Source organism: Haemaphysalis longicornis, unplaced genomic scaffold, assembly GCF_048455015.1.
Source record: "Haemaphysalis longicornis isolate Haplotype H1 unplaced genomic scaffold, Haemaphysalis longicornis Haplotype H1 scaffold_4, whole genome shotgun sequence".
Lineage (NCBI taxonomy): Eukaryota > Metazoa > Arthropoda > Arachnida > Ixodida > Ixodidae > Haemaphysalis > Haemaphysalis longicornis.
The window spans coordinates 44,307,387-44,323,464 of record NW_027526361.1 but is presented as its reverse complement, the minus strand read 5'-3'; the positions used below and the strand labels follow the sequence as shown (position 1 = coordinate 44,323,464).

Here is a 16,078-nt window from a genome sequence, read left to right as displayed (position 1 = left end):
ATCCTTTATTGATCTTTTTTGTCTTCCTCCTCGGCGTCGCACAGCCGCGGTGACGGCCCGACAGCCCTGGGCCGGCCAGGGGTGGGGGCACGCAAGTCTTCGCCACAGAGCTGCCCTCGAGCAAAGGGGTCAAAAGTGACAGGACCCGGCGGCCTCCACGCACGCTGTCATCGCGGCTCGGTCGTGAAAAAGATGCGTCAAAGGGGGGCAGGGAGGGGGGAGGCTTTTTTGAAAAGCGAGCGCGAGGCAGATGAACGGCTGCTGCCGACGTATGGCCGCCGCACGAGGAGGGGGACAGGGGGCCGGGGGCCCGCCTCCCCTCCCCATCTCCTGCGTCGTCCACCACCACGCGATACCGGCGCGCCGTCATTACCGAAGAAGGAGCAACGGCGGCCGAGAGCATCGGCGGTCGTCGTCGGATGCAAGAAGAAGGGCCGACCGCCCTCTCGGCGCCCTGGGGAGAGCGATGCGCTGCCCCAGGAATCTGCAATTACCATAATAGTGCCTCCAACGATGCCCAGGCCTGCGGCCCGGTACATCCACTCCCAGTGATTAGAATTCCTTCGGTAAATATGGCCACCTCGGGGCAGGAGGAGGGCGATGGAGGGATCCCCCCTCGCCGCCGACCTCGGCCGCCGCGCACGTGTCACATTGACTTGTAAACGCCAGCGCGCCGCTCGCAAAATGCCTCGCGCATGCGGCATTCAGGATCAACCTTCACTTCCCCGTGGGGAGGAAGCGCGCGCTGCAAAGGAAACTTCGCCCGCGGAGTCCCCCCCGCAACGCGCGCGACTTTCAGTGCGCTCAAGCACTGCGCACGCCTTGCAGGGCGAGGACCTGGCAAGCGAGGCTGTGCCGCTGGTGTCACGAAACTAACGCGCTGTTTGCACTGATGCCAGCGTAGCTGCCACGTTGGTGAGGCTGCGAGCTCGCCTGGTGCTCTTATCCGGAACAGTGCTCCAGAAAGGGCGGTGGTGGCGTCATGTGCAATGCGTCTGTCCCGTACGTTAGAGGTGCAACGAGAGTAGGCTTGCACGATGATTGGTGCTTCAAACGCGCGAGCTTCTCTGATACGCTGCACAGGATAGAGAAAAAAGTTGAGAGGTAATGCCGTTCGCAATTGCCCGCAATTTTTGCGTGCATAATGCAACCAAGCCAATTTTATGCCGTGGGGTGAAGGTGGTGTTGTGTTTTAAAAACCGCGCAGCTCAATCGATGAACTGCACGCGTCTACGGTCAATGGTGAAAAATGTCACGGAAAGGTGGGCACAGGTTGCGTTCATTTGAATAGCGAGTTGCGAAAACAGCGAGACAGCGTGTGTGGCCGCATGCCGTCATTGACCGCGAAGTGTATGTGTGTCCACAGCTCTTCCAGACGTTTGCCCGGCTCGCATCCATTGCAGAAGGCCAGGAATTGTGCGTCAGCGTGACTGACACACGTGTAAAATATGGCACTGCGGTTTAACGCAGCAAACCGCGGACGCTGCAAGGTTGGCGCCCACAACTTGTCGATTATCAGCGCAACGGAATGCCTCACGAAAGAACTCTGGAGTACCAAGAGGAAAAGAAATGCACTCGCGTTTCGGCGGTGGCGCGTCGTTTTGTTGGACGATTTGTGCAGCCGGTCGAGCCGGAAGCGAGTCTTTCCATTGGTCGAAAGGAGGAGGCCAGGAATTCGAGGTCAAGGAACCTGCCATGTAATCTGACACGCACGCGAGTCGGTCTTCAATGCCCCACAAAGGACACACGCCAAGAACACATCGGGAAACACCTCGCCGCTCCGTCCGCGTAGACTGTATTTACCAGAATACAGCTCGACCTCGTCTCTTTTTTTTATTTCTTTCTGTGTGTGCAACAGCATTTCTGGGACTTAGTACATGTAACATCAGTAATTACGTCCCCTGCATCCGGCTCCACAGCAATGCAAGCTCCCCGTCACACCCGTGCGCGCCAAAATACGGGACATGATTTCATTTTGTTTTTGAAGCTACAACGGAAGACTGGGCGATTTGGTACATGATGCCTAGTAACAGCGCAAACACGACACAAGATAACAGTGCACAAACACGGCGCTAAAAGTGACAAAAAGCTAAGGAACCCAGAACACTGAGAATGGAACCACCGCAGGCAAGCAAAATACCCACTGAAAGAAAAAAAAAATGTCCGAGGCCCCTGAACACTTCCTGTGGATTGTGAATGGGAAAGCATGGAATATAGGTTAAACTCCTGAAACGTCTTACTCCCTCCCGCCTCTCGTTGTCGAAGGGCTTTGTTATCTTGCCGCTTGGAACACTTCCTTTGCGATTCGCTGTAACGCTCTCGAATGGCTTCCATCTGTCTCCCACGCGTTGCGCCGCAGTTCGTTCCCGCCGTCGTGTAGATTGCGAGTTGGTGACGATGATGAATTTCGCTACTCGTCTATTCGTTTGTTCGGCGCCGTTCTTCCGCTCTCTCCCTCTGCAAAGTACTGCCGTGGACGACCACCTAGACCTCGCTATTCTGCCGAGTTATGCAGGTTCCTGACAGTCTGAAAATTCGGGTTTCCCGAAGGACGTGGACTAAGGTTATCGTCGAGAGCTGGTGGCTTAATTCATTCGTTCCCCATGAATATGTAGCCGCCTATTCCATCGTAACTGACAATGAAGTAGTCACACACACCCTTGGTCCTTTCACTAATCTCCCACCTACAGTGACTCTATAACTCTATAGATACCCTCCCAATAATCACCAGTAGTCAGGACCTCCCCTTAGCACCCCCTCACCCCTCAGGATATACCATATCCAGGGCCATACCCAGAATTTTTTTTTCGGAGGGGGTTATGGGTTTTTGGAAAGGAGGAGCTCTGCCAAAAGGAACACTATGCCTCGCTTAAGTGCTGCCTGAAATAATTTTCGGAACCTCCCCCCCTTCCCCCCCCCCCCCCCCCCCCCTCATTCTGGCTACGTCCCTGGCCATATCCACTGATTCAATGCAAGCTATCCGCGCCATTCACATGGGTAGGACTCCTGAAGAATAGCAGTATGATCTACGCAAAGCCTTAACAAAGCTACGTCCCCACACTGTCCCACTGAGTGGGATTCCTGGTCACGCTGGAATCCCAGGCAATGAGGTAGTGCATAGCCTCGCCCGCGAACTTCTGCACAGGGCGCCTGGGATTCCCTGGCCTTATCCACCGACGTGGGACACTACCCTCCACTACAAACAAGAAATAAAGCTTCACTACAAGAACATCAGAGAAACTCTTCGTACACTTCCTGTTCCAGACAAAAGCCAGAGCTCCCTTATTTAACTCACACAAAGCTATCGCAGATCCCCGATTTCCCCGATGAAAGCCGAACAAGCCAGAAATGGATGAGCGCTTTCCAACAGAAATAGCTTGCAATTCGTTTCAAGGCAACTGATTAACGTAAGTAAAAAGGAATTGATTGTTTTCTGCTGAAAGGAACGACCCCAAACCACGAGAAGGACAGGAAACCCGGACGCTGCCGCCCGCTTTCCGATGCTCTCTCGCGCTGCGTCGACGCCGATATGTGGCGAGCGTAGACATCGGCGTCGTTCGGGCGTCAGCTCGCGTCGCCATGCATTTTTGGCGACACGCGCTGACGCGCGTCGTCGCGGGACGACGTCGGCGCGTGAAAACGCCGAAAGTACGCTGCATGTGGCTGGGCCTTTATACGCTGTTTTATATCAACACATGAAGCACCGGAGGCGAACAGGTGGCCGGAGAGGGTGTGCTGAAGTGAGGAGTGAGCAGGCTTCACTGTACAACACACAATGAGAGAAAGCCAGCTTACAAAGACCAAGCTTACACAGATTTTCCTAAAGTCTGCTTCACTTCTACATGCGCTGCTGGGAAGACACTTTTCAATGGGCAGTATACTACATCATATAACAAAATGCGAAGGGCAGGAGGCGAACAGGTGGCCGAAGGGAGAGAGGGCGCCAAAGTGAGGAGGAGGGAAGCAGCTTTTTTGCCCTACGTACGCGAAAGAAAAGCCAAGAAAACGGGGAGTTTGTCTATAACAGCTCCGCTGCAAAAAAGTGATTGGGATAACGCAGGATAGGAATGGTTAAAACAGTATGGATGAGAACCCGAAGCCAACATACATATATTGATAACGACGATGATGACCTCCTAGTATAAACGATTTGCCTGGCTGGCGCATTCAATACAAGGCTAGCGGGGAACTGTCATAACCGAGGCGTGGCATTAAAAGAAAAAGAAAGTACCAAGACCACTGTGAACCCCAGAGCTTGCATTTGCGTAAGGTTATGTTCAGACTACCGACGTAACAGCCATATCGTGCGCTACGGACGTAAAAAAACGGCGTTTCATGCAGTTCGGTTGACTGAGACGCCAAATGACGTCATTATTTAAAGATATTACAACAGCTCCGACAACAGTCTGAACCCGGCCTAACGAAAACCACGTTACGTTCAGCCTTCACATATTTTTTGCTCTAAAGGAACGCAAGCCTGAATTGTTTTGCTTTTTCAACTGAAAGTTCCACAAGTTTGACCCTTTAGATTTTGTTCTATGACAAACAAAGATTTGTTGGACTAGAAATTAATAATTACAGCTGGCCCATCCACACTAAGTACCCGGTTCTTATACGCAAGCTCCCTCGGATAGAGCAAAGTACACCTTAGCGAGCTTTTATGCGGCAACCAAAAGCGCGAACACGATGCATAAGTAGGCAGGACATATAGCACTGGTGGCGGCTCGTACGTGTCAACATTGAAATCCGGGCATATTAAGTGCAGAGCACTTTAGTGGCTCGCCTTGTCGTCGTAGCTCGCTCGCTGGACCCAAGTAGAGGCCCACGGCGTTCCATCGTAGCTGCTGTCGTCGCGGCGTCCCACAGGGGCTTCGAAAGCCATGAAGCGTGAACCGCTCGCGCTTGCAAAGAAAACAGTGGTGCGCACTGAGCGAATTAGTTAACGGTTAGCATAGAATGTGTTCCATAAACCATTTGGTCTATCAATCGAAGAAACAGCGCAGGGTCCTGGGCGCAAGACTCTAACCTACAGTTAATTTCACAAGCTGCTTGCAGCCCTGTGGATGCTGCGCAGCTCTCAAAAATCTTTAAAATTAGCGCGTCTAACTAATCGTGAAATTCTACGGTAGCCAGCTGAATAAATATGGACGATAGGGCTTTTTTAAAACGACACTTCCGCACCCCCCCCCCCCCCCTTTCCTTCCCGCTGGTTAACACATTGATGTGGGCGGCTGGTTGAGCACAAGCCGACGTGCTCACATGTGGGTACACTCATATTTACACTCATTTGAATTCAAACTCACGAGTGAGAACGATGATGAGGGAGTACATATGTGAGTAGATGCACTTGCGAGTACAGCACTCATGAGCACTACTCGCGAATGGATGTACTCGCCAGTACAAACCTGTGAGCTTCATCACGCACTCGAGTCGCGACGTGCGTGCACGAGTCTCACACATTACGCTGCGCCCTTTAACGGGGCCATGCACAAAAAATGCGAGTTTGGTTCATTCAAAAGACTGCTTCGTTAGATTAACACTGACACCCCTTTAACGCAAACTTCACTCAAATAAGCTATATAATTAGGGCCCACTAGCTCATTTCCCGTACTATACCTGTGACATATTATGGGCAGCTGTGCGATTGGCTACAGCCGGCAAAATCCAACGCAAATTAAACAGAAGTTATCAGCTTGCAGAACGAGCTATTTGCGCTTAAATTTAATGCATACTATTTTTACAGCAGTAAGAATGGGGGGGGGGGGATAAACAATGGAAGTTACAAACGCAGACGTAAACATTGAAGCACCAGAGCGTACTGCGCATACTATGCCGGTTATAGCTGCGCAGCCGTCCAGGCGCGTTGAGCTTACACTGGCCAACTGGCATAAGAGACATTGTCTTCTGTGACTCCGTTTGTCGACCATACTCAATGTTGTACGAAACGAGTACTATCAACATTAACAAGCATTATCCAGGTCAAAAACAAAGTGAGGGTGGACAGTGGTCCCGAGCGGTATGGTGGTGGTTCGATTCAGTACTGGCTCGGGATACGTCATCGGAGACGTCATGAAACACACGAGTCAGCGGGAGAATGAAAAGCATCGTTTGGTGCCGGAATAAAACACCAAATCCTTCGAATAAAACAAACTTGTATTTTATATGCATGGCCTTTGTAAAATAAGGTGCTAAGGGGGAAAACTGCGGCTATCTCTATTCCCTCGTTCGCGGTGTTGCCGCTCTCGGCAACACCGCAATTTTTCTGATCTAAGTTGTACCCCCCCCCCCCCCCCCCTGTAATGCCTCAGGCGCTGTGGGTACTGTGTAAATAAATAAATAAATAAACAAACCGCTCACCCCGGGGTTGCCATAGTGAAAGCCCGGGCAAACATGGGCGGCTTTGGGGTCTCGAACGCCGTTCTATCGAAGTCGTTTTATCGAACGCCGTTTTATCGAACGCCGTTTTATCGACGGACGTTTTATTGAAATTGTTTTTCTCAGCCTTTACATTTGAGAATTAGCCTGCAGTATATTTTTTTCGTTTCCTCTATGCTACGTAATTCAAAAAGATTGTGTCCACACCGGGTCCTTATTATTTACCAAAATTTGTAGTATTTATAGTAGACGCCTTTTATTTCCTGCGTGCTTTTAATGTTTTTTGGGATGCGAAAGGTTTCTCTCCGTCAATTTCTTATTCGCTTCATTGTGGAGGCGGAACTTCTTTTACGACTCTCCGTCTCTGTATAGTCCCCCATCTGATCCGCAGCATACACGCCATTGTAGCGTATACGCCCTGATATGCTTCTCAGTTTTTCATACTCCGCCTTTATATCGCCACATAATTATTTTCCCGCGTGTTTATGTAAGTAACGTACCTCTTGGCGCTTGAGCAACGCCGTCGCGGTGGCTCAAGGACTAAGGCGGTGTTAGTGGCACTACGCTGTGCTGCTGAACCCAAGGTCGCGGGTTCGATCAACGTCGCGGTGGGCGCTTTTCGGATGAAGGCGAAAAGCGAAAACCCCCGTGTGTCAAGACTTTGGCGCGCGTCAAAGATTTCTAAGTGGTCAAAATTAATCCAGAGCCCTCAACTACGGCGCGCCTCATTGCCGAGGTCTTTCTTAGACGCGTTAAACCCCACAAATCAATCAAATCAGCGCTTGTGCGTCCGGTGTCGAAACTTTAACTGGACAGCTAGTAAAAGCCTCCTCCGCCTTCTGTATTTCTAGCTCTTTTGATGAGTTCACATATGACGCGTTGGCTGTGACGGGCTCACTTGTGAGTTTTCCGACTTCGCCACCTCTAATGGGGCCTCACTTTCACTGTCGGACCCCCCCCCCCCTCTTCCCACTTATATAGCACTAACCTTTCAGGCGTTCTCGGCACAAGATTTCTCCAGATGCAAACAATGTGACTACATGGTCCGAGTAGGAGTTGCGTGCAAACCAGGACAAGAGTTTTTGAGTACAGAAGAGATTTTTGAATGTGAATTTGAGTGAGTGCAGCGTGAAGGAAAAGATTATAATTCAGCTTGAGTGAGTTCGTTCTGTTTTGCCTACTATGTTGTTGAGAGCCGCGCAACATCCACAGTACTGCCCGCAGCTTGTGAAATGAACTAGCTGAACCAGCAACAGCGAGAAGGCGCACGGCAAGTACATCGTATCTCACGCCATACTTCCGAAACAGCCCGGACACGAAGGCGAGACCAGGAGCAAAAAGTACCTTAACAAATCGATTCTCGGAAGAACGATGCGCAGAAGTTGGGGCTGAGAAGTCCCAGCGTGGGAACTCTCGTTGTTGTGGTCGAAGGTGCGCAGGGCAGTAGAGACACGGACAAATGCTCGACGCTTCGGCGAAACTAAAGCGCGTCTCTTCAAATCCGTGGCAGCGGTCGGACAGCGTCGTGGAGAACGCGGGGCTGCCGAAGTCCCCCTCCCACGTCGGGGGCATGCTACAGGGGCGTCTTCTCCTCAAGCGCTGCTGGCACGGCGCGCGCGTCGGCCCGAAACCGGACGTCATGGCTGGGCTGCATTCCTGGCGTGAGGGGCGCAGGCAGCACGCGTTCGCCGTCACCTCTGACCCGGGCACACGCGCGACCTCCGACCCGCGCGGTGCGGGGGAAGGAGGGGGGAAGGAGGGGGGGTTGTTGCGGCACGCCGCGGTCGGCCACCGATCAAGCGCCCTCCACTGCCGCCTTCCAGGACGGCTCGCGCGCGCACGCGTCGCGCCTTACCGTAGTCGGCGCCACACACTGCACTCCTCCCATCCGAACGCGAGCAGTTGTGTGCAACGTGCACGGGGGGCACTCTGGCAGCCGCCTCGTCAGCCCCAACAGGAACTGGAAAACAACTCGACTCGTTGGAGTCGTCTGTGATTCGACAACGCAGAGAAACGGTGCGTACGGGTGCCAAAACCGACGCTCTTTGAATGGGCCGCCACGTTACATGCACTTCGTCACGCAGCTCGGGCACACCTTCGAGGCGCTCAGCTCTGGAAGCGCTGCATGCAAGGGCAGCGGTGGAGACCAGAGGTAACAGCATCGCTCTTAGACAGGGGTGCGGGAAGGGGGGGCGTACACGGCCATAATCACCTCGGCTGGCGAGCTATACGACATGGCTGCGAGCCGACCGCCTTTGGCGTGGCACGCTCGCCCTTTTATTCGCGGCGAAGCCGGACGTCTGGCAGCGATAAGGAGCGAGCGTGCGCGAAGGCCCTTCTGCCTGTTTGTACACTCGCGCGTGCACCGGCCACGAACTTCGGGCGGATGCAGCGCGCTCACCCAAGGAATCGTGCTCCGGGGCAGAGCTCGCGCAATCAGCTCCCCGAGCTCAAAGGCGAGATCCGAAGAACAAATGGCACCGGGTACAAAAGAAGGCCCGGCCGTATTCAGCCCAGGAGAGAACTAAAACAACGACTTCGCTGGCGGGCTTCTTGCGAAGCATATGGCTATGGCCCCATGCTTAGCCGCAGACAACGACTTCGCTGGCGGGCTTCTTGCGAAGCATATGGCTATGGCCCCAGGCTTAGCCGCAGACAACGACTTCGCTGGAGGGCTTCTTGCGAAGCATATGGCTATGGCGCCATGCTTAGCCGCAGACAACGACTTCGCTGGCGGGCTTCTTGCGAAGCATATGGCTATGGCGCCATGCTTAGCCGCAGACAACGACTTCGCTGGCGGGCTTCTTGCGAAACATATGGCTATGGCCCCAGGCTTAGCCGCAGACAACGACTTCGCTGGCGGGCTTCTTGCGAAGCATATGGCTATGGCGCCATGCTTAGCCGCAGACAACGACTTCGCTGGCGGGCTTCTTGCGAAGCATATGGCTATGGCGCCATGCTTAGCCGCAGACAACGACTTCGCTGGCGGGCTTCTTGCGAAACATATGGCTATGGCCCCAGGCTTAGCCGCAGACAACGACTTCGCTGGCGGGCTTCTTGCGAAGCATATGGCTATGGCGCCATGCTTAGCCGCAGACAACGACTTCGCTGGCGGGCTTCTTGCGAAGCATATGGCTATGGCGCCATGCTTAGCCGCAGACAACGACTTCGCTGGCGGGCTTCTTGCGAAACATATGGCTATGGCCCCAGGCTTAGCCGCAGACAACGACTTCGCTGGCGGGCTTCTTGCAAAGCATATGGCTATGGCCCCATGCTTAGCCGCAGACACCGACTTCGCTGGCGGGCTTCTTGCGAAGCATATGGCTATGGCCCGATGCTTAGCCACAGGAAAGCCCGAGCTCCCAAACGCAGTTCCGGGAAAGAAGTCCCGAGTAGTCTATAAATGCATCCATGACCTTTGTCCTGCTAGAAACAAGGTTTAATCGACCCGCCCAGGCACGGGAGCGTGCTTAAAGCGCATTCCGGCATAAATAGCACGCGAACATCGGAGACGAGGCTCCACTGCAAATTGTTCCTCTCCATTCAGAGCAAGCACATCCTGTTCTCAAGTATGTGCGCTCAAGCGCCCCTATATTTGGAAGTCCGGACGGCCGGCCGCGGTGCTGGTGGTGGTCGGGATCTCCCCCGCAGACCTGACCTCCCCCGCTGCCGCCACGGGGTCAAGCGGCGCAGGAGAAAGCCCCGATCGTATCAGCACGATAATGGCGCCATACGCATGTCCGGTACCGCACGGCCCGGGCAATGCGCTGTTATGCCACCACGCAAGTGCACCATCGTGATTCCTGTGTGCTGCGCCCACCACGAGTCGGGTAGTGGTATGTCGAAAACTCCCATGCCATGCTGCAGGTGCGGTCTCCCCCGCACTGCCCCCCCCCCCCCCCCCCCCCCCCCAAGAATGGTTTTGTTTTACTGCATCCCCATCAGCCGATGACCTGCATCATGGAAGACGGCTTTTCCAGAGCGCAGTCACTGTACTATCGCGCTCACTATGACACCACCCATTAGTACTGACCGCTTTGTACCACCTTTGTCTGACACCCCGGGTTAAAGACCAAGTACGCATTAGGATCACAACGTCCTAATGATTCAAGCCTTATACTAACGTATATATCCATAGTCATTGTTCTGACGATATAATCGTCTGAATGCTAATGAGCGGTGTAGGTCATAGTGAGCGCCATAGTACGTCTCCAATCCGGCAGCACGGAACGCGAATTTTTTAGCCAACTTTTTGAAAAATAGTTTATAAATCATGGGCGAAAATGCGGAACCTACCCATCCACGTAACGACTGCCTTAAAGCCAGAAATCAGTCTATGATTACTGGTGCGATCATCCGGGGCTATTGCGTATGCCGCTGAATTCGGGGTTAGAGGTTACGCGCTGAAGCCATCTTTACATAAGAGCTAAACCGCGATGATCTAAGTGCTTGAAAAGCGTACCGGCCAGCTCGAAGGTTTACTAGTAGACTGGACTGATTTGCGCGAGTTCTGAGATCTCTATGAACGTGAACGAAGCGTGCGAAGAGTTTACCGCCAACGTGGCGAGCCCCCGCGGCAGTGCGGGCGCGCACGGACGCGTCACATCGGTTTTGCAATCAGCATTAAATTGAAACTTTGGGATCCCTTGATTGTGTGTCTTCAGGAGTGCGTAGCTCCCTCCACAGCTTTCGTGCGCGTCGCTCAGCAGCAGGTGGCGAAGACATGGCTCGACACACCAGTTCTGGCCACGCGCTCGTCGTGCAATACCAGCGCATGTAACCTCGACGTGCGCCAGCAGCAGCAAGAAGCGAGCACCGATGATTCCTATCTCGGGAAGAAATCGGTCCTGGCCTCGGGAGAAGATCTCGTCCGGCCAGCGTGGCCCCTCATTCCTGGGCCATGTACACCGGCCCTGTTATTAGGTTTTCTTTAGCGCGCCCGAGGCATTAATAACTGCGGCGCTCGATGCGCTTCGACCGAGCGGGCGTGCCGGTATCCGAAGGCCACGCATCATCACCGCCAGAGGGCGACAGCGGCGCGCCCCGCTGCACGCGCCGCCGGTGCCTTCACCTTTCAAGATGGAAGGTGGAAGAAGAGGAAGACGGGGGGCGCCACGGAACGATACCAGTCCCTGGCTGCTGCTGCTGCACCCCTCCCGCCGTTTCTTCATCGCCCCCCACCCCCACCCCTGCTGCATTCCGAAGCAGTCGGCCAAAAGCCGGTCGCTGCCCATCCCGCAATACCGAATGCCTTTCTTTTTCAGCGTATGGTACCTCTCTACTTGCGTTCGGTTTGGACACAAAAGCAAACCTAGACAGTGTCAACTGCTACCGCTCTCTCTCTCTCTCTCTCTTGAGAGGTGCGCCGCATTAGACGGTGAATCCAGGTCTCTGACCAAAGTAAGGGAACGAGAGAGCTTCAAAACTACAGCGCAACTTCATAAACTTCATAAACGCCCCCCCCCCCCCCCCCCTAGATACACACGTGGCTTCATTCCACTTTTGCATTAACTTACATTTCCTTACATTTCTCGTTATTGATCTCAATTTTTCAAGTGAACTTTATAATGGGGTTTGCATGTATTTTTCATGTCCGGGAATAAAAACTCGTGCCGCTCAACGAACACCCCGGTGTGCGTGTGCTATTATATTAGCATGCGGTCACGGCCAAAGTCGCACGCCGTTTAAAACGTAATTTGGAACTCAAGCTTATACGTCTGGTACCACTCGTACAGGCATCTTGTATATGTTCAGTAATAACAGGTATCATTTTCAAGATCAAAACATGGCTTAACCTTACGCTTATATGTCTCATCACTTGAATATGGAATTTGAGTAGATTATTTATCAATAGGCACCATTTTGTAGATCGGCAAAGTAAAAAAAAAAAAGTGTGGGCGTGTATGTGTTTTTCTTAGAGATGAACGCCGACAACGCCCAAGAGAAGTAAACTTTGCCCGCACCTTTCAATTCAAATCTGTGTCACCTTTATAGTAGGTTCTAAAAAGCCTTGTAATCATTCACCACCACACAGTGCAATGCATCATGATTCTCTTTAATTCGGTTCTCCGCACAGAAGCCACACCCGGGTATCGTAAGCGGGCGCCTGAAACACCGTTTGCAAACGGCCACTAAATGCGCTTTAAACGTAGCCGGCCAAATAAAAGGCTTCGTGCCGATAGATTCACAACACTAGCGGCCACCGGTGCTCCAATGTGATTTCGTCAATCTACGTTAAAACGAAAGTCAACAGCCATTTTCTTGTCGCTAATTATACTCTCCCCGTGCACTGAATCATTCTTCAAAAATGTGCCACCAGAAATAGGAAGCAAAAACCGCACCCTCTTGGATTCCCCAAGATATAAGTGGCATTAAAAAATGGCCGCGTATCTGCTGCTGCAAATGTCGTAGAAAGGCGATAGTCTTCTTCCTCCTCTGAGTCCTCTCACCCCCACCCCTCGCTCACGCCCTTCCCTCCCCTTTCACTCTCGTTCCCAGTCTGTGACTTTGGACCTCCTTCTGTGTATCCTATAACCATGTACTCAACATTGTATTTATAATAAAATCTTTTTGACTTTCTTTCTTCTTTGCCACGATTACTGAAATGGAGGTTTGCTTATTTCATTAAATTTTTCGCGCCTTCGCACTGCGCGCACGCCATCTGTTGAGACCATTTGTTTCCTTTGTGCTTGGAACAAGGTCGTGTTATCTTTTGTTTCAGTGTTTGCTTTTACCTCGCCTATGTCCGATACCGTTTTTTAGCGAGCTTTTTCCTTCTCATTTGCAGACGTAAAACCAACCCGACGTAAAAGCACGCTCGTATTATCGGCGATGTACTCAAATTTTGCCTCAACAATGCCTGAGAATTCCTCTCTGCTGAACAATGTGGACATGCACGAGCTATGGTAGCATTTTTAGTCATTTGAAACAGTGTTACCTACATGCTAAAAACTTTGTTTATATGACCATACAAACCACTACTACTAGTAGAACAGGCATATTCTATCCTATATACAAACTAAATGACTATACATGCTACATATACATGTCATATACATAGGGATGTTCGGTTTCGGGTAAAACCAGATATTACCCGATTTTTACACCCAAAATATGTTTTGGGAGAATTGGGCTAAACCCGATTTCTCCCCTACTGGACCTTTTTCAAAGTAGCGATCTGCACAATCGTGCGCTGACGGTCCACCGTTCTTAACCAGTAGATGCTTGAAGAGAGCCCCACAAACACAGCTTTCGAACTCATTGAGTATTGGCATGACCGCTTGCTACCCCAGACTGGCAATACTTATGCTGCACTGACATTGTTGTGCCTAGCTAATGGAAGCTATTATGCTGAGAGAACTTTCTCCCAGCTGAGATATACGTTCAACGATCGGACAAGTCTCGAATGGAGACCGACATGTTGCGCATGCAGATGATAATGTATGTAAACAAAGGCGTGTAACAAAATCGAGGACCAGCTTTTCGTGAATAAAATGTTTCCTTTTTTAGAAGTTATTAATGCTCTTTACTGTCGTTACTAATTCATTTCGAAACTAACGCAAAATTTCGGAGAGTATTTGCTTGAAAACCCTGAGGTCTCTTCGATTACCCGCTTGAAACAAACACCAATTTTAACGCGTTAGAGTTATAAAGCCTTCCGATAAAATAAACTGAGTGTGTTACATAAGCACATCTGTAGATTTCACCTGAAAAAAAAAAACGAATTTCGGAATAGTTTAAAAAAAAACAATTTCTCCCTTGTTATCATTTTGAAAAATAGCACCCAATTTTTACATCCCGATTTTTAAAAAAGATATGAAAGCTGAAAGCCAACTACCCTACCCATACATGCTACATATACATGCCATATACATGTTACATACTTCGTTTATATGACCTACCACCGGTATATAACTACCACCACCACCACTACTACACACGCGCGCGATCACTTTTGATATACGACCCCTCCTCCAAACGAACGAATTTTCACTTCCTCGATCCCCCCCCTGCACAGGCAAGCTTCACCGCACAACACATCTGGATGGAAGCTCCACATGAGCGCCACAGCGTGAGGACAAAGGTGCCGGTGTTGTGGAATGAGTACCACCATTCCAGGAGCTCGAATTCGAAGCAGTTCCATTCATTTCAATACCCGGGAATGCGAGACTCCATTCCCACTCCTGGAGTGGCTGTACGCCGAAATTCCCATAATTCGCAGACATAAAAAGTTCCCTCTTTCCAGCTACGTCGCGCTGCCGGAAAACGCAACACAAAGAAGACGTTACCAGGCGCGTCCACAACTGCACACGCAAAGCGCCAAATTAGAGCCAAATTCAAACTCCGCGTTACTAGTATTACAAAGTTTTCGCAAGCCTGCATAATGATTGCGATTCGTATATTTAAACCCGAAAAAAGCGCTAAAATTTTTTTGATTTTGCAACGAGCCCGACAACTGTCAAACGATTCTCTTCGGCGAAGACACCCTGTAAAGCAACGTATACTCGCTCTCCCTCTGTGCACCACCAGTTTGCTTGCTCACCTGTTACGTGAAAGGGTTTCGAATCTGTTGTACGTGTTGACTGCAACAGTAAATCGCGGCAAGAATATGCTGTACGAATTTAAAGCGCGAAAATTCAGACAAGGGACGAACGGGACAAAGACAAGCGCTTCCTCCTCACACGTTGTAAAGAATATGTTCTAACGCGAAACCGTAATCCAGTGTAAGCATGAGTGTAAAGTGTAAGTGTAAGTGTAAGTGAGTGTGAGTGTAAGTGTAAACAGCCTGAAATTTTTCCCGAACACCCTTTTCCAGCCACAACACCCTTCAAAGGTGTTATCCATGTTTGCACCATCCGCCAAGAAGGGCGTAAGAAAATTGGCCCTGTATCTGCTCACTGGGCTGCTGATGTCGTCGAAATACGTATTTTGCCGCCCCTGCAGCACAAATGCCTCTCCTCCCTTCCCCGCCCCCCTCTCACACTCTTCCCACGATAAACAGGGTGGAGGGCTGCTGAAATCCATTCAATTTACCTGCGTCCCACTGTCCGCGCGCCACCCATGGAATGTTTCGTTAATGTTGGACTTGGAAAGCCGCCACGAGGTCTAGGCTCAGGAACGACCTCTTTTTTTTTTTCATTTGTGGTCAAAATTTTGTTTCCAACGCGTCTTTTGTACTCGCTGTCGCAAATATTAAGCGCACATCTATTTTCAATTGAAGGAACGGTACCTAGACGTGTGGATGTTTTCCTTCAAATATGCCTAATGCTTTCTATTTGCTCAAAAATGCTGACACGTACAAAGTATGCATGGTACCAGATGAAGTGTTCTGGGGCCGAATTCTCTAAAACGACGGGGCGTCGCTTTGAAACGACGGGGTAGCGCCATGCAAATGCATGTGTTCTGGGGTCGGGGCCGTCGCTTTGGGGTGTTCTGCGAAGGGACTGAGCCGAGAAAAGCAGTGTGGCAAGGGCGCGAAGCTACAAGCGAAACGACGGGGGGCAGCGGGTGTCACTCCACGCCCTTGCCACACTGCTTTTCTGCGGCTCAGTCCCTCCGCAAAACACCCCAAAGCGACGGCCCCGACCCCAGAACACATGCATTTGCATGGCGCTACCCCGTCGTTTCAAAGCGGCGTCCCGTCGTTTTAGAGAATTAGGCCCCGGGACTATCGTTTTGAACTTCTCTATCTTTTGACCGGGCG

The 16,078-nt window shown here is 51.4% G+C and overlaps 1 protein-coding gene across 6 annotated transcripts in view; it reads right to left on the bottom strand.

Annotated features, from left to right (window-relative positions):
* Window positions 1–16,078, bottom strand: part of LOC144178611 (uncharacterized) — a 145,143-nt gene that overhangs the window by 20,928 nt on the left and 108,137 nt on the right. The window contains exon 1 of one of the 6 annotated variants that reach the window (XM_077706593.1): window positions 495–735. The exons of the other annotated variants lie outside the window; for them this stretch is intronic. The gene's annotated coding sequence lies outside the window, so the exon portion shown is untranslated. Of the gene's footprint in view, window positions 1–494; window positions 736–16,078 lie in introns of those variants that run through there. 6 annotated transcript variants of the gene reach the window in all.